The 26600-nt window shown below is 42.5% G+C and overlaps 1 protein-coding gene across 24 annotated transcripts in view; it reads left to right on the top strand.

Moving 5' to 3' along the window:
* The window catches only part of SORBS2 (sorbin and SH3 domain containing 2), a 381834-nt gene that overhangs the window by 90237 nt on the left and 264997 nt on the right, over positions 1-26600 (top strand). For all 24 annotated transcript variants that reach the window (XM_089325783.1, XM_089325827.1, XM_089325806.1 and 21 more), the window contains exon 2: positions 11282-11386. The gene's annotated coding sequence lies outside the window, so the exon portion shown is untranslated. The remainder of the gene's footprint in view (positions 1-11281; positions 11387-26600) is intronic.

The following is a 26600-nucleotide window of genomic DNA, read 5'->3' as shown; positions in this document are numbered from 1 at the left end:
GCAACTACATGGAGTGCACAGCCTATTGAATCACCTCATTTGGCCAATTAGAGCTGGCTTTTTTGCCACAGTGTCATCTGGAAACCCCCTTCACCTTGAAAATGTTTCAGGGAGATGAAGTGTTAATGCAGTTGCCCCATGACTTGATCTCCTCCTCCTGGAAGATTGAAAATTAGTCTGGACAGGAGAAGGTGGTGCAGAGAAGTCAGACAGGCCAAGCCAGATGAAAGGCCCAGAGAAGAGGCCATGGTTAGGGTTGCCTGATCCTAGGACACAGGTCTTTTGCTTCTCTTAATAGAGCCATCCTTCACCAACCAGATTTAGGCAAGGCCACTATGCACAACAGGATGTATGTGTGTTTGTGTGCACACACGTGTATGTGAAAAATGGGAGCTGGTAAGGACGAGTTGAAGATCAATACCCCTGTACCCATCCTGTGCTGTCCAGGGATAGAAACATGAAGCAATAGGCTGGTGCCATGGCTCACTAGGCTAATCCTCCACCTGCGGCGCCAGCACCCCAGGTTCTAGTCCCAGTTGGGGTGCCAGGTACTAGTCCCAGTTGCTCCTCTTCCAGTCCAGCTCTCTACTGTGGCCTGGGAGGGCAGTGGAGGATGGCCCAAGTGCTTGGGTCCCTGCACCCACGTGGGAGACTGGGAGAAGCACCTGGCTCCTGGCTTCAGATCAGCACAGCGCACTGGCCGAGCCACCATTAGGGGGGGGTGAACCAATGGAAGGAAGACCTTTTTGTCTCTCTCTCACTGTCTATAATTCTGTGTCTCTCTCACTGTAACTCTGCCTGTCAAAAAAAAAGAAAGAAAAAGAAAAAAAGAAACATTAAGCAAGGACTAAAAAACCCTTAACCTTCCCAAATTCTTGGTTTCCAGGGAGACCCTTAAGTAAGGACCTCGGTGGTATCTGGAGCCAGTGTCCTGCCCTGTGACTATAATAATTACTGTGTTGTGGTAACTAAACAAGAAAAAGGGGGTTTCATTTACATGTTGAGAGATCACTGCAAACCTGCCTCACTGCGTTGAAATGGGACAAATGTGGCTGGTGCCGCCGCTCACTAGGCTAATCCTCAGCCTGCACACCGGGTTCTAGTCCCAGTCGGGGCGCCAGATTCTGTCCCGGCTGCTCCTCTTCCAATGTAGCTCTCTGCTGTGGCCCGGGAGTACAGTGGAGGATGGTCCAGGTCCTTGGGCCCTGCACCCCATGGGAGACCAGGAGGAAGCACCTGGCTCCTGGCTTCAGATCGGCGCAGCGCGCTGGCTGCAATGCACCAGCCATAGCGGCCACTTGGTGGGTGAACCAACGGAAAAGAAAGCCCTTTCTCTCTGTCTCTCTCACTCTCACTAACTCTGCCTGTCAAAAAAAAAGGGGGGGACAAATGCAACAGAAGGCATTGGGTGGTGTGTGTCTGGTCCTGGGTTCTTGTCTCCCCCAAATGCTCCCCCCCCTTAGTTACTGTATTTGGGCTTTGTAGGGCTTCACTGTGTCTCCGAGGTGGTGATTGCTAGGTGCCTAGTTTGTAAATATAATGTGTTGGTCTTTCTCCATGTTCTCTTGGGGTTTTATTGTTTACAAACTTCTTTTTTTTTTATTGAGAGAAAAATAGCCAAAGCATCTTTGACAGAAGGTTCTGCACCAGGCAGAAGGATCTGAAACACAGGAAGCTCTCTTCTTGAAGCGGGCATCTTAAACTGTCTTTGGTGTTCCCCTTCCCCTATCCTATTCTGGATCTCTGTCCTTAAAATTTGACTCCTACCCTACCCTCTTCTCCATCCCCCCATCCACAAAAGGAAACCTGCACCCCCACATGTAAACAATTAATTGCTGGGGTATCTCCACATCTAAAGGATTCATGCAAAAATCCCAAAGAAAATCGGAAGCCTCCACCCTTTGTTCCCAACCTCCTGAGTCCAGACCATTTCCTGATGTGATTCATGCCAAAGACTTAAGACACTGATGTATTCGCATGGGTCAGACCTCAATTTGTATCCTAAAGAACAGAAGCTACTGGGCTCCTTCTGTGTAGAATGTGGGGTTTGGAGACCAAGAAGGGGACTGTGAATGTACATCCAAGTCACTCAAATTTTTATACAGGTGCAAGAAAGTTATGACAACGTGGCCACAAGATTGTTTAATAGGAGATGGAGGAATGTAACTCCATGTTTACTGCTAGAAACCAAAGCTTTGTGTGAAATCTTGAACTTGTCGGAGGCAGGAAGGGTAGGAGAGCTGGTGTCTGTTCTTTCACTGCTCTCATTCCTGAACTGCAGGAGACTAAGCCCCCTTGGGTTGGGTGACCCCATCACAGGGGTGTGTTTATTTGAAGGTTAACTTTTGCTGTGCTGGGTACTTCCTTTTCCATTTTCTAATTGCTTTGTAACACCTATGCTGACTCTCCCCAGCCCTTCTCCTTTCCCTGAGGAAATACAATGAATAAATCAAGACTTATCGGTACTGAAAAAAAATTTTCATAGAAAATGGAATTAAGAATATGATTTTATGTTGCTGCAAAAATTTTGAAATATTCACAACAAAATGGATGCAATTGTAGATCATTATGCTTAGTGAAATAAGCTTATCCCAAAAAGACATATCATGTTTTCCATGGTTTGTTGTTATTAATACACAGAGTACAAAAAAGTAATGTATATGAGCAAAATTGATGTTTTGAGCTTTGATTATTGTTTACAGCCTTTATACTTTTGAGGAACAATGGTTTTTGTACTTACACTTGTTGAATTCTTTACTTAGTAGACACTTAAACTTGAGATTATGAAGTAAGTTGATATATGTCATTGTAAAAACTAAAAATAGGAAAAGGAGGGTTGGGGCAACAAAGGGAGAGAAGGTGGGGTAGAAGCATCAATAGGCTATTAAAGCCACATATATGAGGCCCGGCGCGGAGGCATAACAGGCAAAGCCTCCGCCTGAAGTGCTGGCATCCCATATGGGCGCCGGTTCATGACCCGGCTGCTCCACTTCCAATCCAGCTCTCTGCTGTGGCCTGGGAAAGCAGTAGGAGATGGTCCAAGTCCTTGGGCCCCTGAACCCATGTGGGAGATCAAAGGAAGCTCCTGGCTTTGGATCAGCAGAGCTCCATTGCTGTAGCCATTTGGGAAGTGAATCATTGGATAGAAAATCTCTTTGTCTCTGCCTCTGCCTCTCTTAACTCCAACTTTCAAATAAATAAATGTCTCTTTTTTTAAAAAAAGACATATTTATAAAATTTCCCTTATATAAATAAAAATTAAAACAATTTTGAAATATATATATAGTTTTTTCATAATACACATTTTCAATATAACATAAAAAATGTTTTGCAACAAAATAAACTCACCCTTTTAGTTCCATTTTTCCACAACTTCTATAAAGTAGCCTTGCAAATATGTATTTTTTTAAAGATTTATTCATTTATTTATTTGAAAGGTAGAGTTATAGAGAGGCAGAGAGAGAGAAAGGTTTTCCATCCACTGGTTCACTCCCCTATTGGCTGCAACAGCTGGAGCTGTGCCGATCTGAAGCCAGGAGCCAGGAGCTTCTTCCAGTTCTCCCACACAGTGCAGGGGTCCTTGGCCATCTTCCACTGCTTTCCCAGGCCATAGCAGAGAGCTGGATCAGAAGAGGAGCAGCCAGGACCTGAACCAGCACCCATATGGGATGCTGGCACTGCAGGCAGTGGCTTTACCCGCTACACCACAGCGCCAGCCCCCCCATATATATTGTAAACACCTCATGGGGTTGTTCTTTTCTGAATCTCAAGGGATATTGAAATAGTTATCTTTTGATTTTAGTCCCAAGATTTGTCTATGACACTTCGATAAAGAGAATCATTTCCAGTGTGGTTTATTTAGTGGACTTTGGCTGGGGGAAGGGGTGCCAGAGACAGGGAAAGCACACAGGAAGAAGCAGCAGAAGCAGCACAATCATGTGGGATTGTCCTTTGAGTGGCTCTTTGCCAATTGTTACTGCACCTCTTATATTTCAATCACTTGAGTTTCACATAAGGAAACTTATGATGTGAATTATCCTATTTGAATATAAAGGTAACTCTAAATTATTCCATCGTGGCAGCCACATCACAGTCAGAAAAAGTAATGTCTCAACTAAGCTTGCATTCTGGGAGGTAGGCAGGTTGCAAGAACATGGCTAGGCAGGGTGACATGAAGGTTTATCCTAAAGCAGTTTCTTTGTCTTCCCCTGTTATATGCCAGTTTCTATTCATCTTCACCTCCCACTGTCACTGCACACAAAACAATTTCTATGGGATCTTTCTTTTGCTCTAAGTCACCTTCTTTGAGTGAATTGTTAAATAATTTCCTGCCTCCTCCTGCTTCTAAAATCCTTAAAATTGGGTTAAGCAAATGTAGTGATAACTAGAGGTGATGTTTCAAATATTTGAATGTGGTGATAATCCAAATTTCAACTGGATATGTCTAATTTTTTACATGCTGAATTTTCTGGTTTGTAGATGAGTTTACAGTCCAATGTGTAGAAGTCTTACCATGCAGGTAGTAAACAAAACTTCATGAAATAAAGATAATTCACAATAGCCCTTTAATTTCTGACTGTCCACTTCCATTCTGGATTCTCCATCTCTTTCTTTGCACCTAACACTTATTTGTGGACAAAATTAAATGTTATATTCCTTGCCTCAAAATGTATGTTGTTGGTTTCATGAACTTTTCTTTTCCTAAGTTATAGTTTCACTCTTCTGTTATACTTCAGCTTTTTATAGTACTATGAGAACAATGACCTCATTCTCTCCAGTTGATAATAACAATGGCATACTTTTTATAACTTGAAAAGGCATGTGCTTATTGATAAGGGAGTTAAAATTAACTATAACACAAGAGTGAGCCATTGCATACCTCACCTTATCTTGTGGAGCAAAATAAATTGGATAAAAAAATGCATGAAGCTTGTGGCTAAGTCTATGTGAGTGATAATCTGTGATCTGCAGAGACCTGGGCCGCCTTTTTATGCTTTATTTCACAGCCAAAAATTTGACAAGTAACCTGATATTGTTGAATGTAATGTTTTCTGAATGGTGCAAATAACACTAAAATAGGGAGAAAATAAAAGTTCTGTAAGGAAGAGGTCACATTTAATTCATGGTCGTAACATTTCATGGGTTAACAAAAATGGAAATTGCCAAAGCTTCTCTTTTGGAGGTGATACATTTCTTCCACTTAGGTCCACACTCTCATCACATTTTCTGTGGAATCAGATGCTGCCTAAAAAAGTTACAAAAATAGGGTGAAAATTGATTGGAAGGTTCAAACCTAAACAAAAAGACAATAAGTGAATTAAGGAGCCTGGCTACATAAGAAACTTGAAGACTGAATAGTTATGATAATCATATGTGATAGCTCTAATATTTCTTTTTTAATTTTTTAAAGATTATTTATTTGCTTGTTTGTTTGAAAGGCACATTTGTAGAGAGAGGCAGAGAGAGAAAGAGAAGTCTTCCATCCACTGGTTCACAGCCCAAATGGCTACAACGGCAGGAGCTGTGCCGATCTGAAGCCAAGAGTTTCTTCCAGGTCTCTCACGCAGGTACAGGAGCCCAAGAACTTGGGCCATCTTCTGCTTTCCCAGGCCATAGCAGAGAACTGGATTGGAAGTGGAGCAGCCAGATCACAAACGGGCACCCATATGGGATGCTGGCACTGCAGGCAGCGGCTTCACCTGCTATGCCGCAGCACCAGCCCCAGATCCTGTAACATTTTTAAAAATAAGTCATACATAGCTGCTATCTTCCATGAGCTCAGAATTTAGCAAGGGAGGCAAGGGCTCCTCATAGATGATTGCAGTACGAGGCAGGCAGTGATCTCAGCCGAGGGATCTTGGTGAACTTTGAGTTTAGAAGGGCAACCTCACTCTTTCAGTCTCCATAAACTTTCTCACCACAATGGTGACCCTAACTCCCTTTTTTAAAATCATATTTATTGATTTATTTGAAAGAGTTACAGAAAGAGAGAGAGGAGTGCTGCTATCAGCTGGTTCATTCACTCCCCAAATGGCCACCATGGCCAGGCTCAGGCCAGGCAGAAGCTAGGAGCCTGGAACTCCATCCAGGTGTCCCCTGTGGGTGGCAGAGGCCCTGGTACGTCGACAGGGAGCTGGATCAGAAGTGGAGTAGTTGGTACTTGAACCAGTGCTCACATGGGAAGTTGCAGGCACTGGCTTAACCTGCTGTACAACAATACCTGTCTCTTCTGGTGAACCTCTAGTGGTCCTTACTGTGGTCAAGGAAATGCGAATTTGCTCAAAACAGGATTTATCATGTCACTCTCCTACCAACAGTCTATCAATGGCCATTCTGTATTGCTTTTCAGATAAATTCAATTGTGTCGGATAGCCTGTAGGACTCCGTGTGCTGAATAATCTGATTGTATGATCTGGACTCCTCACGCCCAGTCTGCATAGCCCCTGCCTAGTTTGTTCTGTGTTCCCAAGTTGCAGTTGCATTTATCTTCATGTTTCTTACCCAGTTGCTGCAGTTAGTTTTCTCATCTCTGCCTCCAGCACCCTGCTCATGCCACTATCATCTCCTCCCCTTGTTTCCAACTGCTCTCCTATTATCAGGTATTCACACAGCAGGCAAAGTGTTCTTTAGAAAATATGAATCAAATATCTCTTTACATCTTCAATTAAAATGCTTCAAAATAAATCAGAATTCCTCTCCTTGAACTTTAGGGTGCTACATTTGCTGCCTTCTTTCTCCTTTCAAGCCACATTGTTTGAATCCCTGTTTCCTCCTCCTTTATGCTCTGCACGTCATAGCCTCCTTTTGGTGTTTCAAGCACTCTGAACTCCCTCTGATCTCAGGGCCTACATCCCCCCCCCCCACCTGCCTGGAGTATTTGTCTCCCAGATGTTCACATGACTCTTCTAGTCATTGAGGTCTCAACATAAATGCCAACTCCTTTTAAGGCCTTTTCTAACCAGCCAAAGTAGTCCATCAGCCACTCTTCCATCACTCAAAATTGTTTTGCCTTCATGACACTCAGAGTCTGAAATCATTGACTACTAAGTTGTTGGCTTGTTGACTTTTTGAATCAGCATTTCTACATGGTGACGTTCTATAAGAGGAAAAATCTTTTCAGTCTTACTTGCCCCTTGCTTGGTCCAGTGTTTTGGAGACTTGTAGACATTCAACATAGCTTCCTGGATTAGTGCACCCATTTTCTCTCTCTCTCTTGCCCTTCCCAGTCTTCATTTGCTTATTGCATTTCTGTGTGATCCCATGTCATACCCAGTGGAAACCTCTCTAGAACCTGAAGCTGCTTATAAAATTACCAGTGATCTTTTACTTACAGATCACCTTCACCAAAGCTAGAAAGAAATAAAAGTCAATAAATTATGCAGGAATCTTTAACATATAGTTAGAAATTTAAAGACTTGGTGTCGCTCCCCCTCTTCGTGGAGGAACGACACAGAACCCTGCGCTGTTCTTTTGTCTGCTCGGCCCTCCCCGGGTTTGCTGCTGGTTCTTCCCAGGTTGGCTACCGTCCCTTCCACCTCCGTGGAAGGGCGGTTCCCCCTAGCCACTTTCCCCACTTCCGCGGAGGAGCGGCACACCGCCAGCCGGCTCTCTCGGGGGCTGCACAGTTGTCCTTCAGATAGATGTTCCCCTTAGATGTTCCTGGTGCATGTTGTCTCTCTCCTCCTTTATAGTCCTCTTCCATCAATCCCAACTCTGCTACCCACACGCCGAGTACGCTGCTCTCCTCCAATCAGGAGCAGGTCCTACAGTTTATTGGTTGAACTGGAGGCAGCTGTGTAAAAGCTGTTTCCCTTCTCAGCGCCATATTGTGGGAGAGCAGATGCATAGAATAAGTCTTAATTCCAGTAACTTAGTCTAGTCCGAGTTGCTCCCAGTTGCTCCCCACAACTTGGTGTCATTTTTATCTGCTGTTCATTTCTCTCCATGACTCATAGTGTTTGTGGCTTTGCCTGTTGATTATCTCCAAGGACCTATTCTTGGAAAATAATAGGCACCAGCCCCTTAGGTATTTCCAGATGATTCACACTTGCTCTTGCTTCAAGTCCTTTCCTCCTCTCTGGTCTATGCTTCCACTCATGCACCATCTTCTACAGATCACCCATTATGTCTCAGGCACTGGGAAAATGGAGGTGACTTACAAATGGCCCCTGACCTGAGGAAGCTCACTATCCCCAGAGAAGACTGATGTACAAAGCAGCAAGAGCCATAGGCTTCATAGAAAGTGGAGTATAAGGATCTGATGGGGAAATGGAGCCCCAAGAAGAGGGAGTGGTTGGTTTTCCCTAAGCATTAAGGGACGGGTCAGGAAGTGCCCTTGGGAGGAGTGACCACAGCTGTGCCTGCAGAGGAACAACAGGCATTCCTAAGGAGGAAGCCAGATGAGTCAAGGCAGGAGTGGCCCAACAGTCCAACACTTTGGGAAGTGCACCAAGTTTAGGAAGTGTAAGGTGGGAGGGAAATGGGGGGAGAGATAACAGAGAGGCACAAAGCAGAGCCATTGGAGAAGGATATGTGGTCTCTTCGAACTCTGTGTTGTCTTTTGTTTGTATTTATTTGCTTTTTATTTGAATGGCAGAAAGAGACAGAGACAAACAGAAACCTTCCATCTGTTCATTCACTCCCCTGTACCAGCTGGAGCTAGACTAGTCCAAAACCAGGTCCAAGAACTCAGTCTGGGTCTCTCATGTGCATGGCAGTGACCCAATTACCTGAGCCATCACCTGTTGGCTCCCAGGGTGCACCCTAGCAGGAAGCTGGAATCAGGAACAAAGCTCCTGGATCTAAACCCAGGTACTCCAGTATGGGAGGTAGGCATTCCAAATGGCAGCTTAACCACTGAGCCAAATGCCCACCACCGAACATCTCAGTTTTGACTAATGGGGGGAAAATGGCACTAAAGATGTTTATTTTCTGCTCTAAGAAATCCCAAGAAAGCCATAGTCCACTCACAGAACACTCTATGTTGTCAGTCTTTTTTTTTTACTGGATTAAGTCTTATTAAGTCCGATACTATGTTTACAAAATTCAAGAGGAGGGACAGCATTGTGGTGCAATAGATTAAAACACCACCTGCAACACCTGCATCCCATATGGGTGCCAGTTAAGTCCCTGCTGCTCCATTTCTGATCCAGCTCCCTGCTGATGTGCCTGGAAAAGCGGTGGAAGATGCCCAAATCTAGGGGCCCCTACACCCACATGGGAGACCCAAATGAGGCTCTTGACTCCTGGCTTCAACTAGCCCTGGAGTTGTGGACATTCTAGGAGTGAATCAGTGGCTGGAAGATCTCTTGCTCTCTCTCTGTCTCTAACTCTGCCTTTCAAATAAATACAATGAATCTAAGAGAGAGAGAGAGAGAGAAGCCTCCTTACAAACAGTAAAATAAAACAAGTTTGTCATTTTCTTTACAGTTTACTGTGGTATTTTTCTTATGCCTGCTTTTCTTTAGCTTTTGTGTGCAAAACCTAATATGCATTCATTATAGTATGTATTTGGACTAATTCCAATCATAAGAAAATGTTGAAGGTTTTACAGGCACTAATAAATAATCAAGTCAACACATTATTGGAGACTGTTGTAACTATCTAGATGGCTCTTGATGTTCTTAGCCTTATTTTACTTCCATTGTAAAAAATTTGTGAAGTTGTTACAGCAAAGAAAATGGCAAGTTGTCACATTTTTAAGCATGTCACTTGAATTTTCTCAATTATTACATACAGCATGTTCACAACACCAATTAATTCTTTAGAATTAAAACACATTGTTTTTTTGTTTAAAAGTTTGTATTGAAAAATGCGTGGACCTAGTGGAAAGGAAATGTGTCAAATGACAGTCTGTGACAGCCAGCAAATTCTAAGTGCCTGTTTCACCTTAGCATTTTCACTTCAGCTGCAGAGGAGAGAAAAGGGGAGAATAGGAGATATGAAAACAAGCAGTAAAGAAAAATAGAGCATTTGAAGTTCTGATGTTAGAAAAAGAAGAGGGACTAGAGAGAACTTGGACACTAATGAAAATGTTGAGACTTAAAGAAGCTGTGCTGTTTTCAGCTGTAAGAGTGGGATGATTAAGTGTGGGGAGGAGAGGAAGTAACTTCTGTCGTGTGTCTTCTACATGATAGATGGTGACCCAGGCCTATTAACTCACAGTTTTTTGCCACACTTTTGCCTGGTGATGCAATGGCATGATTGAAATTTTACCTATAAGGAAGGTAAAGCACGATGAGTTAACTGACTTGCCTTGATCACCCAGCTGAGTGGGGGAAATGGAATTAGAATCTGGCTTGCTCATGAAGCCCATGGTCTTTCTCGTAGGTAACACAGCTCCTTCATCTAAACCAGGACCGTGCTAATTAAGCTGCATGATTTAAAGCGGACTTTGGACTAAATGGGTAACAGAAAGGAATGCGAGAAATGCACTGACTTGTACTCTAGTTTTTATTTGTTTGAATTTTGAACTTTTTGAGAAAGCTAAATTTGAGAGGGAAGTATGGTTTTGTGACCTATAAAAAGTAGTTTTCTATTTCACTTGTATTTAATGAGTGATCACTGTGTTCAGGGACTCACAAAGGCATGTTGTACTTCGTGAAAACATGGGGATCCTCCAGTGCCACGGCTCACTAGGCTAATCCTCCGCCTTGCGGCGCCGGCACACCAGGTTCTAGTCCCGGTCGGGGCGCCGGATTCTGTCCTGGTTGCTCCTCTTCCAGGCCAGCTCTCTGCTGTGGCCAGGGAGTGCAGTGGAGGATGGCCCAGGTCCTTGGGCCCTGCACCCCATGGGAGACCAGGAGAAGTACCTGGCCCCTGCCACCGGATCAGCGCGGTGCGCCAGCCACGGCGGCCATTGAGGGGTGAACCAATAGCAAAGGAAGACCTTTCTCTCTGTCTCTCTCTCTCACTGTCCACTCTGCCTGTCCAAAAAAAAAAAAAAAAAAAAAGTGGGGATCCATTCCACAGACCGAACAACCAAGGCAGTGCCTTATTATCTTTTGACAGCCAACCATCATTTTAAAGTAAAATGGCATCTGGATGCCAAAGTAGGATACCAGATGTCAGTCACCAGAGAGAGATGTGTGGTGGCAAAAGGGACTTCATGGGCAGCAGGGCCAGGGGAGGGATTGGTGGAAGTGTGTACATCATACCAGGTACAGAATTTTTATTCTGCTTTAATTCCTGGGAGCTCTTCAACTTTTTATATTTACTAAAGAAAAACAGAGCTCTCTTGGGTGCTTTTAGAAATCGCTTTCTTGGATGGTTTGTTTTTCAGAGAAGCAGAGTGGTTACCAGATCAGTGTGCTCAGGGAAGTGAGAGCCCTTGATTAGCAGCCAAGCAGTCTCCTAATGGAACAACACTTCCCTCCCCGGAGTGCGAGTGAGTAATGAAATCTAGAGCTCTCTGTGTAAAGTGCTTATGTTTGTTTAGTGCTGTTCTAAGGCGCACTTCATCAACTTTGATACAACATAAGGGTGGCCCTTAAAATAGATGAATTTGCATGTCCACATACATCCTGAAGCAAAACCTTTATCTGCTCCACCTACCCGAGTTGGGCACCTGCCGGTGAATTTACCACATGTACCTCACTGAACAGACTCCTCATGAGTCTTCAGCCGTCAGAGGGGCAGCTCATGCTTGTTAGTCTGAAAATGACAGTAGTTCTAGAATCCTGCCGGGAATATAAGAGTGCAAGGACAAACAACGCCTTGAATCAAACTAAACAATTATGGGAAAACTGATCATCTCTGATGACTTTTACAGAAGTGAGTGAATTGTTAGATGTGATCTTTATCGTGGAATCATTTAAGTATTTCTACAACTACATAAAGGGGAATTGCCTTTACAATGTCTTCACGTAAATGTGTGTGTCCTGTTGCACAGTTGGGGGACTATGGTTGATGATTATGTAGTCTATACTTCTCTTAAAAGGACAAGCCTACAAGAAAGGATTTTGAATATTTTCCCCATAAAGAAATATTAAATGTTTGAGATACATATGGGCACCATAATTGAACATTATATGATATATACATATATCAAAACAACACATGATACCCTATAAATATATAAAATTTTATGTATCATTTAAAATTTAAAAGGCATTCAAAATTTTTATAAAGTTTTACATCTCAGAAGCCCACTAATATTACTGGAAAAAAAGTATTGTTACGGGATAGTTCAGTGGCATCCAAAGGCAGGCAAAGATACACTTATTATCAGGAACCATGTATTATATTCTGTGTGTGTGTGTGTGTGTGTGAACTCTTCTCTCTGGGCAGGGTTTTCAATTCTTTGTCTTGTGGTGGGGGTCCTTTAGCCGCCATAAGAGCTTCTAGTGAGCATCTCTCCCATCAAAAGAGAATCACTGGCCGGCGCCGCGGCTCACTAGGCTAATCCTCCGCCTAGCGGTGCCGGCACACCGGGTTCTAGTCCCGGTCGGGGCGCCGGATTCTGTCCCGGTTGCCCCTCTTCCAGGCCAGCCCCCTGCTGTGGCCAGGGAGTGCAGTGGAGGATGGCCCAGGTGCTTGGGCCCTGCACCCCATGGGAGACCAGGAGAAGCACCTGGCTCCTGGCTCCTGCCATTGGATCAGCGCGGTGCGCCGGGCGCAGCACGCCGGCCGCGGTGGCCATTGGAGGGTGAACCAACGGCAAAAGGAAGACCTTTCTCTCTGTCTCTCTCTCTCACTGTCCACTCTGCCTGTCAAAAAAAAAAAAAAAAGAGAATCACTTCAAGCAGAGTCTCTCAGCTTCACAATAGATGTGTTCTGTCTCATTAAAACATACTTATTTATTGACTATCCAAGGCAATGTCTTGTCAACGTTTGATGCTGACCATATTTTACCTGAGATGACTAAAGAAAACAGTATCTCAATGTTAAAAGTATCTTAAATGTAAAACACAGTAGCCAATGTGTTCCTGGCCTAGCATACTGCTTTCCCATTGTAATGATGTACCTTTTATTTTTATTTTTTGAAATAAATTTCCTGTCAATGTTTTTTTTAGATTTTTCTATTTGAAAAAAAGAATAACAGAGAGAGAGACAGAGAATGAGAGAGATTGTCCATCTCCTGGTTCATTCCCCAATGTCCACAATAGCCAGGGTTAGGCTAGGCCAAAATCAGGAGCCAAGAACTTTATCCAAGTCTCCCATGTGGGTAGCAGGAACCCAAGTACTAATCTGCTGTCTCCGAGGCACATTAGCTGGAAGTTAGATCATAAGCAGAGAGTAGACAGGAGTTGAAACAGGCATTCTCATACGATATGCAGGCATCTCAGGCAGTGGCTTAACCTGCTGCACCACAGCACCTGCCCGTCATGTGCCTTTTAGAGGGAAGACAGGCTCACCTGCCCTCACAAAAGGGATGCAGTGAAGAAAATTCAGGATGTCTACCTCAAAACCTTGAACAATTGTACTTCAAAAAGTTTGTGGGTAAAAAAATGGAATCGAAAGGTGTTTACTTTGGTGCAAAAAAAATTGAAATCCACTAAATCATTAAATTTGATTTCCATTAGCTTTTGAAGCACTCCCATGTTGTTAAGATTTTAATTCAAATGGGACCAGTGTGTTTTGTTGCTATGCTTAAAAATCAGAATTATGACCATTACTTCCTTCATATTCTCCATGAATTTCTCTGCACCTAGAATACCTTTTATTCCTCCCATATTCTTGTTGAACAGCTACTACTCATCTTCAGAACTCATGACTTTCTCTGGGCAAATCCTCAACCACTCTTCTCTTTCCTTCTATAACACCCAATTGCTCATACCTTTAAAAAACTTGTCACACTCTTTCGTATAACAAACTGATTAAAGGCTTAAAGGATGATTCATATTTCAGAGACTACGCTCAAAATCTTATGTGGTCCAGATGGTTGACTCCTATAAGTAGCCCAAGAGTAACATCTGAGGAGTGAATCTATATTTCTTTTTTCATCTATTTGGCGCTTACTGAAAGGCTTACCAAAAGTACTAGACACACTAAAGACTCCACGAATTTGTCTTCCCCCTTGAGAATCCCAAATACCTCCATTTCCTCATCCGACCTGGTTCAGGGATCTTAGACACCAGCTTCATCGAAAAAAATTTCTAACATTTTCCATGTTTCTACTCCTGTTTTGAGACATGGTATTTGATTTATTTCTTATTTAATACCATATGCATGTATCAAGGAGATGTGTGAGAACATGTACAAATAAAATATAAAGGAAGCAATCCTGTCACATATAACTCCTATTGAACAATAAGTTTTCAAGGCAGGTGTTTTGTGTATCAGTTAAGATATCACTCAGGAAGCCTGCATCCCATATCAGAGTGCCTGCGTTCAAGCCCCTGCTCCACTACTGAATCCAACTTCTTGATACTGTCATCCTGGTAGGCATAAGTGGTTGAGTACCTGCTACCCACAGGGGAGACCATATATAGTTCTAGGTACTTTGCTTGAGACTGGCTCAGTCCTGACCATTGCAGACATTTGGGGAATTAACCAGTGGATAGAAAATTCTGTCTGTGTCTATATTTCTCTACCTTTCAAATAATAATTTTTAAAAGTTTGTAAATATCTGCCCAAAAATGTATAAGAGGTAAACCTCACTGATGGATCCATCCTATGTTCCCCCTTTTTTTATACACACAAAAAAGAATTATCTATCTAGCTGCCTTATTCAGGCACTGTTTGCACAGGTATCCCAAGCACACCCATTGCACGTATTTTGGGTATGGTAGGAATCCTATATATGAACTAAAAGAAGCCAAGATCATACCTCAAAGCGTACCAGAATAATGTACTTCCTGCTTCTTATTACATATTGCGAAAGAAATATGTATTTTCGCCTATAAAACTTTGAAGAAGTAACTCATTTCTTTTAGCTTTGATTTTTTTATCCATAAACCTAGCCTCCTTGGGTGGTTGTAATGGTTGATATTTTTTATTTGAAACTCCAAGTATATATTAAATATCATTTCCCTCCTCTTTTTCTTCAATTGAAGATGGGACTTGGAAGGCAGGCTCAGGATGGACACTCTTGGGGAGGCAGTATTTTATATGTTGTCTATACACACCACTCATTTAGTGTGCATATTTGACAGTTACTTCCACCAACCTACTCCCGTCTTGTATATTTAAAAAGTGGTGACTCCCGTGAACTGCTAGAAATCCATGGCAGTCTGGCTGGCAGCAGCGCAGACACTGAACCAAGAGATCAAGCAGGACACTCTAGGAGGCAGAGCTGATGCTCCACGTGATTGGGTTCCTGACAGCACGTAGGAGACCTGGATTGCACTCCTGGTCCCCACCCTTGGGCTAGTCCAATCCCAGTCATTGACTTAAGGAGTGAACCAGTGGGTGGGATCTCTGTCTCTCTCTCCAAAAAGAAAAAAACATCAAATGTGAGAATTTATTTCTCTGCTTTAAGATGCTTTCTGCCATTAAAGGGTCTGTCTAGAAAGCATCCAGATCAAAGTCATGGAAAACAGCGCTGCAGAAGTAACCAAAGGGCCTTAGCCTTCTAGAAAAGGTTCTTACTAAAATGCTCACACTTCTTGTCCCGGTGAATATGATTGCACTTGTTAGACAGGCACTTCGTTTCTTGAGTGGCCGTTTTAGATTAGGCCACTATGGTTGCTTTAACTACACATATGGCAGATGGATATAGTTCTGAATACAAAGATTAGTCTCTAATTTTGCAGAGAGCAGTCCAGAACCAGAAGTCAATAATGAATTTGATAAACCTATGGCAATGGGCCAAAAAGCACTAGTTCTTAACCTATTATCTGTTCCAACTTGCTTGAGTGATAGAATACAGTGATTAGTAATTGAGAAGCCTTGAAAGAGCATATATCAGAATGGGAGTAGAATTTATAGTTTTAAAAAGTGCCCTGGGGATGTTTATTGGGATCTGCTTTCTGTAGCAGCATTGACTGTATGGATTTTTGTTACTGAGCTAAGCTTATGAAAAGCTTTGAATTATAGCACACTAAAAGAATGTGTTCATTCTCAGATGATTGTTGATTTGAGCCAGGCTCTGTGTTAGGTGAGGGCCTCTTTTATACACGCGAAGATTTTCTCTACAGTCTTCCACAGGATGTCGCTAAAAATAAAAGTGAACATGAATCTTGAAGAGCCCATAAAGTCAACTTGTAAGCTATATATTTGTAGCCCCTTGCTTATTTTTCATGGGAAAAGGGAGGTCATTTTATAGAAATAAATATACAAATAAATACACCTTTCTGTTGTTAAGCATATTATTATACTTAAAAGAAATGTGAAAAAGAACAATTTTTAGCACATCTGTTTGTAAATTATATATCAAATCAGGATCTTTGTGGTAGATTAATGCTGGTTTCTTACTTGTACAAAAATGCAGAGTTTCTGAGTTTAACAACAGCCACATTAGAGGCTAAATATGCAAATGTCTCATTCTCTCAGCTCTGGATAATTTTTGACAAGTGTCTGATATTAGTTAGCATTCTCTAGAAAAACTTATATGAGGGAACATCAAGAAGTTGGTAGGAAAAAATGGAATTAAAATATTGGTTTATTTTGGTGCACAAAATTTTGAAATCCACAGGTAGTGTTTTCATAATACACACTTTCCAAGAACTTTTTGAAGATCCCATCCTATAAGGAGGTGAGTTCTAGAATTTCCTTCAGGTAATTGTGGAGGCTAACAAGTCCCACCATCTGCCATCTGCAAGCTGGAGACCCAGGGAAGCCAGTGAGTGAGTCCTGGTTGTCTGAGCATGAGAACCAAGATTACCAGTGTCCAAGCAAAGAACATAGATTCTCCTGGTTCAAACACACACAGAGAGAGTGAATTCATTTTTCCTCTGAAGAATTGGATGATGCTTAGCCACATCAGTGAGGGCGCCTCTTCACTCAGTCTACTCATTCAAGTGCTAATTTCTACTGGAAACATCCTCAGAGACACACCTGGAAATGTTTTATCAGATATCTGAGCATACTCAGCCCAGTCAAGTTGGCACATAACACTGACCACCACATGTTGTGAGTATATCCTGATCCTACTTGATAAAACAAATGTCTTATAATACATGGGATATACAGAGCTCAGTAGTTTCAGCATGGGTAGTTGGCCAGAGTTTCTACTGTTGCTCAAATGAGAGAATATGAGTTTTTAATGTCACCCATTTATCAAAGTCATGAAGTCCTTATTTTAACACATAACAGCAAAACTCTCATTTGGAGTAAACGTTTGTTAAGGTCAATGATGCTAGGATATCAAGGAGCCATACATTATCATTTCCCAGGAACTCTCTGATAACTAAAAGAAATGCTATTCTTTGCTTCTGATAATTTTTTTTGTGAAAGTTTTTTGTAAAGTTACTAGACTCTCAACATATAAAATGAGCCACTAGAGCCGAGTCCTAGACTTCCTATAATAGTTCCACCTCTCTCAAGATTGCTTTAAAAACCCACGGCATGCGATGGTTCAGGGAGCTGTGTTTTTCCCAACTCAGTCATTACCAATTGCACATCCCACATGAAAGCCATGGTTAGCATTTCTCTGTATTTTAGCAGGAAGTGGTGACTCACACCTCAGAGGCAGGATAAGAAGACAGGTCTCATGGGCATCTTCAAATCAGGATCCTCTCTGCCCCATTATGCCATGAAAGAGCTTCATTTTATAATAAAACAGAGAGCAATCTAAATTAGCATCTACACAGTCTTGAAGAATTGAAGGTTTATGCAATTGCCATAGCTGCCAGGATGGATGTGAATCAAACAGCAGTGTAGAAACCCTTATACCATTTAAAGCAGATTGTATTCTGTACACTGGTCCTGGTGGTTCTTGTCACTTTAACAGCCATATGCCTGTCTTCTGTTTTCTGGCAACCTAGATCTGCTCTTTATTTCTTTTTTTGTCTGAATAGAGTTTAAGTGGTTTTGGCCATGCACATTTCTGCCTGTCTCCTTGCAAGTCTCCTATGAAGAAGACCAGATGGAATAAAGAATTCTATAATCAAACATTCGTTGGAATTGAAATAATGGGTTGCTAATGTTCCACTCTCATAGGGAAAAGCCAGGGCCTACCCCCACAACAGAACAGCAAGCTGGACTCCTGTCTTTTTCTACAATGAAGGGTGAAGCATCAAAGATTGCATCTAAAAGAGCAATCACAGAGACAAGGGAGGGCTCAGTTAGGAGCAAGAGTTTCAGAGCCTTTAGAACATGAAAGAAGAATTACCCTCGCACTGGAATGTTCTTATTTTATGGTAGGAATGCCAGCAGAATCTCAAAACAAGGAAAAGAGAATATGAAAGGCAGAGGGAGGAAAGAGGCAAGTGCCGATCCAACCCAACCAGTTTGAGCAGTGGATTCAGAATGTCATTTTGAATTCATGAATGTTCCTTATTTGTCAGCTGAGCAGAAATAATGAAGAAAGGCTTTTCCATTAAGAACAATCCTACCTAACAAACAGCAGGCTAATTCCTGCCAAATCTCTAGCCAGAATTCACAGTGGACGCACCAGTGGCTCTGTTCAGCGCCTGCTCTCTGGAGTGGCAACAGAGTCAACAAGAGGATGCAAGACACAAGGGCCTTTGCTAGACCTTGAGTGGGAAGGAGCGTCTGTCAGTCTGATAGGTCCTGAGCAGACAGGGTGCTGGACAGCAGACTCGTCTCACTAAGGATCAGCTATGCAAGGAGTGGGTCCAGTATCACTCTCATGATTGATGAGCATTGTCCAAAACAAACAAACCAACTTTTCCAGTGTTACAGAAAGCTCAGCCCCCATCCCCAAAGCCAAATCAAAGTAACAAGCATGACAAGAACGTTTAATCTATGAATAGTTCAGGAGGTAGCCAACTTTCATCTCCACAGCTAACCAGCCTGCTGAATGGGGTACTTTGGGATTTTTTTTTAAAGATTCTAACTCTGCCTTTCAAATAAATAAGTAAATGAGAGAGAGAATGAGAATGAATGATAATCTTCCATCTGCTGGATCACTCTCCAAATGACTGCAATGGCTAGGGGCTGTGCCAGGACGAAGCCAAGAGCCAGGAGCTCCTTCTGGATCTTTCACAGGGGTGTAGAGATCCAGGGATGTGAGCTATTTTCCACTGCTCTCCCAGAAGCATTAACAAGGATTAACGTGGATTGGAAGTGGAGCAGCCAGGACACAAACCAGTGCCCATATGGGATGCCAGCACCACAGGCTGCAGCTTAACCCACTGTGCCACATCACCGGCTCCTGCTTTGGGATGTTTAAGGGGGCTACAAGGAGAAGGGGAGTCAGGAATAAGGGGAACCAAGGAAGGGGACAGTTGCACAGTGGCCTCTGGCCAGGCAACACAAGGTGGACTGGAGGCACAGTGGTTCCAGTACATGTTCACCTTGAGTCCACTTTCCTAATTGATCAGCAATGCTGTACCCTTCAAGGGATCTTAATGAAAGCCACATGGACTTCAGTCAGTCTGGGGACATGCAGGGGGCAGTTAGGTTCTGCCCCAGACCTGAAGTTCCCCCAAAGGAACCCTTCGAGATAATACTGGCCATCAAGTTGTTATCTATTGGAGAAGCAGATGACGTTTTGAGTCCAGTGATTAGAACCTTTTAGCCGACTTTAGGACTTCTCAGTTTAGTGACTTAAGCTAGGCAATGGAGGCCAGGGATCCTGGGGCCTGATGGTTTCTCCCATCTGCATTCAAGGCACTGTTTGGGAGCTTGGTTTCAAGACCAGGCAGCAGCAGTCAATACGATGATTGCTTCCCTCTTGCGTACTTCTATGATTCAAAGTCACTTCCAGGGGCAAAAGTACCACAGCAGATATTTTACTCTGGTCCATCTGGGGGTATTCAACAATGTCAACCAAATTGCAAATGTTTTGGAAATATAATTTGGGGGAAATGAAGCTTAGAATTGTACTCAGCAGACTCAATAGTCAGATGAAAGACTCAAACACTTGTCAAGAAATGCTCTTACATAAACTATGCTTAAAATGTGCATTTAGAAGCCAGTGTTGTGGTATAGCAGATAAAGCCACTGCCTGTGATGATGCATTCCATATGGATGTCGGTTTGTATCCTGGCTGCTCCACTTCCCATACAGCTCCCTGCTGGTGGCCTGGGAAAAGCATCAAAATATGACCCAAGTACTTGGGCACCTGCCACCCACGTGGAAGACCCAGAAGAAGCTCCTGACTCCTAGCTTCAGCCTGACCTAGCCCCAGCCACTGCAGCCAGCTGCGGAGTGAACCAGTGGATGGAAGATCGATCTCTCTCTGTCTCTGTCTCTGTCTCTCCTTCTCTCTGTCTCTTCTCTCTGTATAACTCTGATTTTCAAATAAATAATCTTTTTTAAAATTGTGCATTTAATTCTGAACCCTGAGACTCTGTGTGTGACAATATTTCTAATATCTTTTAAAAATGTTTTTATGAATTATGAATTTGTGTTCATTTGAATTTACCCTTGTGTTTAATTTTATGGCTTCAAAATCAAAGTCACAGAAATTATTGAAGTGAGCAAAATTTGGCAAAACAACATTGAAGAGGGTGTGTTACAGTGAGATTTCATGAAGTTAAATCCCCCACTCATTGTAGTTACTTCCGCTTCTCTTTTTAAAAAATATGTATTTATTTATTTTGAGAGGCAGAACAAAGGAGAGTCAGAGAGACAGAGACAGAAAGAGATCTTCTATCTGCTGGTTCACTCCCCAAATAGCTGCAATAACCAGGGCCAGGCCAAGCTGAAGCCAGGAGCCCAGAATTCTATCGGGTCTCCCAGATGGATGGCAGGGGTCCAAGCCCTTGGGCCATCTTCCCACTGCCTTCCCAAGCGTATTAGCAGGGAAGCAGAGCATCCAGGACTTGAACTGGTGCTCAGATATGGGATGTGGGGGTCACAAGCAGTGGCTTAACCTGTGGTGCCACAGCACTGGGCCCTCCATTTCTCTTTCTTCAGTGATATTAGGGGTTCCATAGTTACAGACATTCAGGGATTCTTGCAGGTTGACTGTCACCACATGCCTCAGGACTTCCTGCAGAATCTCCTAAAGATCTGAATCCCAATGGGGACCTCTACACCCTTGATCTGAGTCGCAAGCCTTGATGATGTCCCTTTCTCAGCCTCCATTCCACAGTACCCACGCAATTTGGTTGGGGAGCAGGGGAGATCTTTGAAGTTGATAGTATTCTCTGGACTTCCCCAATCCCAAGCCATGACTTAGGGACAAATTTGAGGGTTCTTAAATTTCTACGGAGTTCAGAAACAAGAACACAGGGCAGGGCATCCCCGAGTCTCAGCGTGACTAAGAAATTTACGGTATGTCAATGGGAAAGATGGGCCACTTGCCCTTTGATGAGACTAGCCATCAGACGTGACCTTAGAGAAACGTAGTCACTGGGTGTTAAGTCAGTTTCCGCCTGACGAACAAATTTCCTTAGATGGGAGCCCAATGCTCCCACAGTTTAGTCATCATTCCAGGGCCCAGGGGTATAACGGATTGCTCTGGAATAACTCGTTGCTAAGTAGTCTACAGGGTTTAAGTTGTCACATTCCTCAAGGAGTCAAGGTTACTAAAATCGTCATTGCCATGTACAGCAGCCGTGGGCAGGGCCACAGGGTGGAGGGAATTTCACACATGCCATATGTCGCTTACTCATCCTGTGAGATCTGGCTCGGCTCACAGCAGTGGGAGGAGGGGAGGAGATGCGTCTGGATGCTACAAACACAGGGACCCCAGAGCCTGCGAGGATGGGTTCTTAGCTATAATTGCTCACCATGACGCAAGTGTTCAGCTTGATTTTACGGTACCCTCATTTCGGCACTTGGCAGTCACCTACACACTGAGCAGAGAGAGAATTTGGTGCATCAATCCAAAAGATACTGAAGGTGTTTTCAGAAGGAAACTAATTCAGTTTGTTTCTTCCAAACCCAGAGAAAGTGTTGTACGTCATCATTCACTCACTACGTAGCAAAAATAATATTTGATTTCTTTCTTAGAATAAATTATTTCCTGTTAATAATCCAATACAAAGTGGCTAGGAGAATTAAAATTATATCAAAATTGCATCTAGTATTAGACATAAGTGTAAGCTCATGGGATAGAATTTCTGTTTTATCCTGTGTCCCTTTTTTTATATAAAATCATCTCCTTTATCACTCCTACCACACCAAAAAAATCCCACTGTGAATCACTTTTTTACCCTGCAAATCTTCCTTTACCAGACCAAAAAGTTTTAACAAGCTGTATTTTCCCTATTTCTATATGACAAATAGGGTTTTTCCTCCAAATTAAATACCATAAATAAAAAATTGTCAAGCACAAATGCCCTTGGAGGTTCTGAATCACCCCCCAGAGGCCCCTCCCTTTGCTCCCCTTCAGACTTCCCTGGGTTTGAATTACAAGCCCAGAGGGGACCACTGGTGGCAGCTTAGCGTGATTAATGGGGCACTCTGAGCAGGCCCACTCGCCCTGTTCCCCGCCTTGCTTTCTACCTCATTGAATAAATGTTCACTGTTATCTCACTCTTGCTTCAGGCTGCTTCAGTGAAATGACTCTCTCTGGCATAGCTAATGCCCTTCCGATTGCCCTAACCAGCTGATAGTTTCAGTCATTTCCTAAAGTCAGGCTTGTCAGGGTGTAATTTACATATAGGAACGTTCATCCTTTGTGCATAATACAGCCATATGAATTTTCAAAAACACATGGAATCGCGAACTTCAACCACATCAAGATACAGAAAGTCTTCCCACTCATTTGTAATCAGTGTCTTTCCCTTCCCCAGCCCCTGGTAAACCCTGATCTGCCTCTGTTTGTCTCCGTAGTTCCATCTTTTTTAGACTGTCATACTAATAGAAACTTGCACCATGCAGCCTTTTATGTCTGACTGTCATTAGCTTAATGTATTTGAGATTCGTCCGTGTTGTTGTATACATCAGTAGTTTCTTCTCATTTGTCGCTGAGTAGCATTCTATCACATGGATGTGTCATAGTTTATCCATTCTCCAGCCAAAAGATATTTCAGTTGTTCCCATGTTTTTCTGATTATAAATAAAGCCTCTATAAACATTCACTTACAGGTTTTTGTATGGATTTATGTTTTCATTTTTCTTGGATAAATACCAAGGAATGGGACGGCCAGGTTGCAAGAACTTTTTGTTTAACTGTATCAGAACTTGCCAAAATGTCTTCCAAAGTGGCTGTACCATTTTACATTCTCACTAGCAAGGAGTAAGAGTTCATGTTGCTGTACTTCCTTGCCAGCATTTAGTAGTCAGACTTAAAAAAAAATAGCCTTTTTGATAAGTTTGCAGTGATATCTCATGGTGGCTTTCATTTGTATTTCTAATGATGAGAGCAGTGTGACCATTGTCTTTTTCTTTGCATCTACCTCTCTTCTTTGGTGAAGTGTATATGCAGAGCTTTTGCCTATGTTTTCACGTTGGGTGGATTTATTATTATGGAATTGTGGAAGTTCTTTATGGATTCTAAATACTGGTCTGTGGTCAGACATATTTCACAAATACTTCCTCACATTCTGTGGCTTCTCTTTCATTTTCTTGCAGTAGAAATAGTTGAAGATTTTGGTTTTGATTAAACACATTGCATTATTTTTTTTCTTTTATGACTGTGCAGTTGGGTGCTATATAAAAAAATTTTGTCCAACAGAAGGTTATAAATATTTTCTCCTTTGTTCTCCACTATAAGTTTTATAGCTTTTGTGGTGGTAAAATACATGAAAGAACTTAAAAAATTCATAGAAAAATTAAATTAAAAGATAACATGAATTGTCCGTGAACTTTTTGAAGTCCCTATATATTTAATATAAAATATATCATTTTAAAGTTTACAATTGATATTTAGTACATTCACATTGTGAGATCATCACCACTACCTAGTTTGAAAACATTGTCATTACCCCAAGAGGAAACTCCATGTCCACTCAGCAGGCCTTCCCTGCTTCCTCTTCTCCCAACCCCTGGCATCCCCTAATTAGCTTTCTGTCTGTGTGGATTTACCTATTCTGGATATTTTTTGTATAAATGAAATAATGTAATATGCGTTTTGTTCTGTCTCCCTTTTTATCACATAACATAAAATTTTTGAGATTCATCCATATTTTAGTACATATCACTACTCCATTCCCTTTTATTACTGAATAATATTTTAATATATAGATGTCCATGTTTTGTTTATCCACGCCTTAATTGATGGGTATTGAGGTTGTTTTTGCTTTGAGGCTACTGTGAATAATGCTGATATGAGCATTTGTGTACAAGTTTGTTTGAACAACTGTGTTCTGTTCTTTTTAGCATATACACAGAAGTGAACCCCTGAATCATCTGGTGATGCTTTATTTAATTTTGGGTGAGAATCACCAAGTTGTTTTCCACAGCAGCTATAACATTTTGCATCCCACCAATAGTGAGTGAGTGTTCCAGTGTCTCCACATCCTCATACACTTATTTTCCCTTTTTTAAAATACCTGTCCTATCAGGTGTGAAGTGACATCTCATTGTGAATTTGTTCTGTATTTCCCTAATGACTAATGATGTTGAGCATCTTTTCATGTGATTATTGATCACTTTTATATCTTCTTTAGAGAAATATCTCAAGTCCTTTGCCCTTTGTTGGACTGAGTTTTGTCTTTCTGTTGTTAGCTTTACAGTTTTAAGTTTCATATTTAGCAATTTGACCTTTTTCAAGTTAATCTTTTAGTAGATGATTGAATGTAATTTATCAAGGTTCATTTTTATATGTATATTTCCGGGATCATTTGTTCAAAAGATTATCCTTTCTCCATTGAATTTTCTTGACACTTTTGATGAAAGTGTAGCATATTTCTGTTATCTGCCAAACCCCATCCACCTGCTCACCATTGCTGGAAAAGGTTTTCCTCCTCTTCAGTCTTCAGATGTCTCACGAGTACCTCGTAAGGGCAGGTCTTGATAGGAAATCCTGGGGCTAGAGAATGAGGTTATTGTGGGTCTGGGTTGCTAGCACATTTGATGCAGGGGAAGAATATAGAGGAATTAAAGGAAGATATTAAAACACTCACAGCTCAGTCCATGAGCTTGCCCAGCTCCAACCCATGTTACAACCAGTGTTACACATTGCACTCCTACACTTCCCCAAGTGGATCTCCAATGTTTTACCTCCACTAACCCCTCCCACTTTCACCTCCTTTTAGGCCCTTATCATCTTTGCAACATCTTGACTAGTAGTGTTTCTTTCTTTAGCCTTATTTTGGAAAATATTCTACCTAAAGTATAAATCTGACTGTATTATTTCTGAGTTTATGAGCCGTCAATGCTTTTCATCACCCACAACACAAGTTCAAGTTCCATAGCAGAGGAAGACAGATCTGGCCTTTTCATAGCCTTTGGTCCAATGCAACACTATGCAAGCTGCTCATTTCCCCACGTCTGCTTTTCTTCATCTCACTCCCTTTGCCAGCTGTGTTTTCTACCCAATGCCGGCCTGTCCTCAGAGACACAAGCTCAAGGGTCTCCTTCCCTGGAGAAGCGCATTTCATCCCTTCTTCCTTCCCTCCCTCTTGCCCCCTTCTGACTCACACATTGAAACCTAGGGGCATGTCCTGGATGTCTCCATTCACATGGTAAGAGTAAGGCGTTGGCTTTGTTCCACCTCCAAGAAAGTAGGCATCTTCAGGGGAGGGGTTCTGTCACCTTCATCTTGATATTAAGTGCCTGGCAGTATAAGTCACACATGAAACATGTAACAAACAGTTGAATGAAGGAATAAAGCCACACATATATGGACTACATGCATTTGATCTCTTTAATTATTTTTTAAGATTTTTAAAAATTTATTTAAAAGGCAGAGTTACAGCTAGGCAAAGGCAGAGAGAGAGAAGTCCTCCATCTGCTAGTTCACTCCTCAAAAGGTCACAATGGCCAGAGCTGCGCTGATCCGAAGTCAGGAGCCAGAAGCCTCCTCCAGGTCTCCCACGTGGGTACAGGGGCCCAAGGACTTGGGTCATCCTCCACTGCTTTCCCAGGTCACAGCAGAGAGCTGAATCGGAAGTGGAGCAGCTGGTATTTGAACCAGGGCCCATATGGGATGCCAGCACTGCAAGTGGTGGCTTTACCTGCTATGTCACAGTGCCAGCCCCTAATTATTTTAAGATCTGGTGTGTTGGGGCCGGCACTGTGGCTTAGTGGGTTAACACCCTGGCCTAAAACGCCAGCATCCTATATGGGCGATGGTTCTAGTCCCGACTGCTCATCTTCCAATCCAGCTCTCTGCTGTAGCCTGGAAAAGCAGTAGAAGTTAGCCCAAGTGCTTGGGCCCCTGCACCCACATGGGAGACCCAGAAGAAGCTCCTGGCTCCTGGCTTCGGATCGGCATAGCTCCGGCCGTTGCAGCCATCTGGGGAGTGAACCATTGGATGGAAGACCTCTCTCTCTTGCTCTCGCTCTCTGCCTCTCCTCTCTCTCTCTCTAACTCTGACTTTCAAATAAATAAATAAATATTTAAAGAAAAAAGATCTGGTGTGTATGACTAATGGTCTCAGAGACCATTTCTGATTATTTTCCCCAAGAGAAACACATTTTCTTTCCTGCCACCTACTTGGATTTGAAAGAAAAAGATTAGAAGGGACCTAAAA

This window comes from Oryctolagus cuniculus, chromosome 2 (assembly GCF_051225735.1).
Source record: "Oryctolagus cuniculus isolate XC-2025 breed Fujian yellow rabbit chromosome 2, ASM5122573v1, whole genome shotgun sequence".
NCBI classification, from domain to species: domain Eukaryota; kingdom Metazoa; phylum Chordata; class Mammalia; order Lagomorpha; family Leporidae; genus Oryctolagus; species Oryctolagus cuniculus.
The sequence above is the reverse complement of the archived record's forward strand: the minus strand, read 5'-3'. Positions and strand labels throughout refer to the sequence as shown.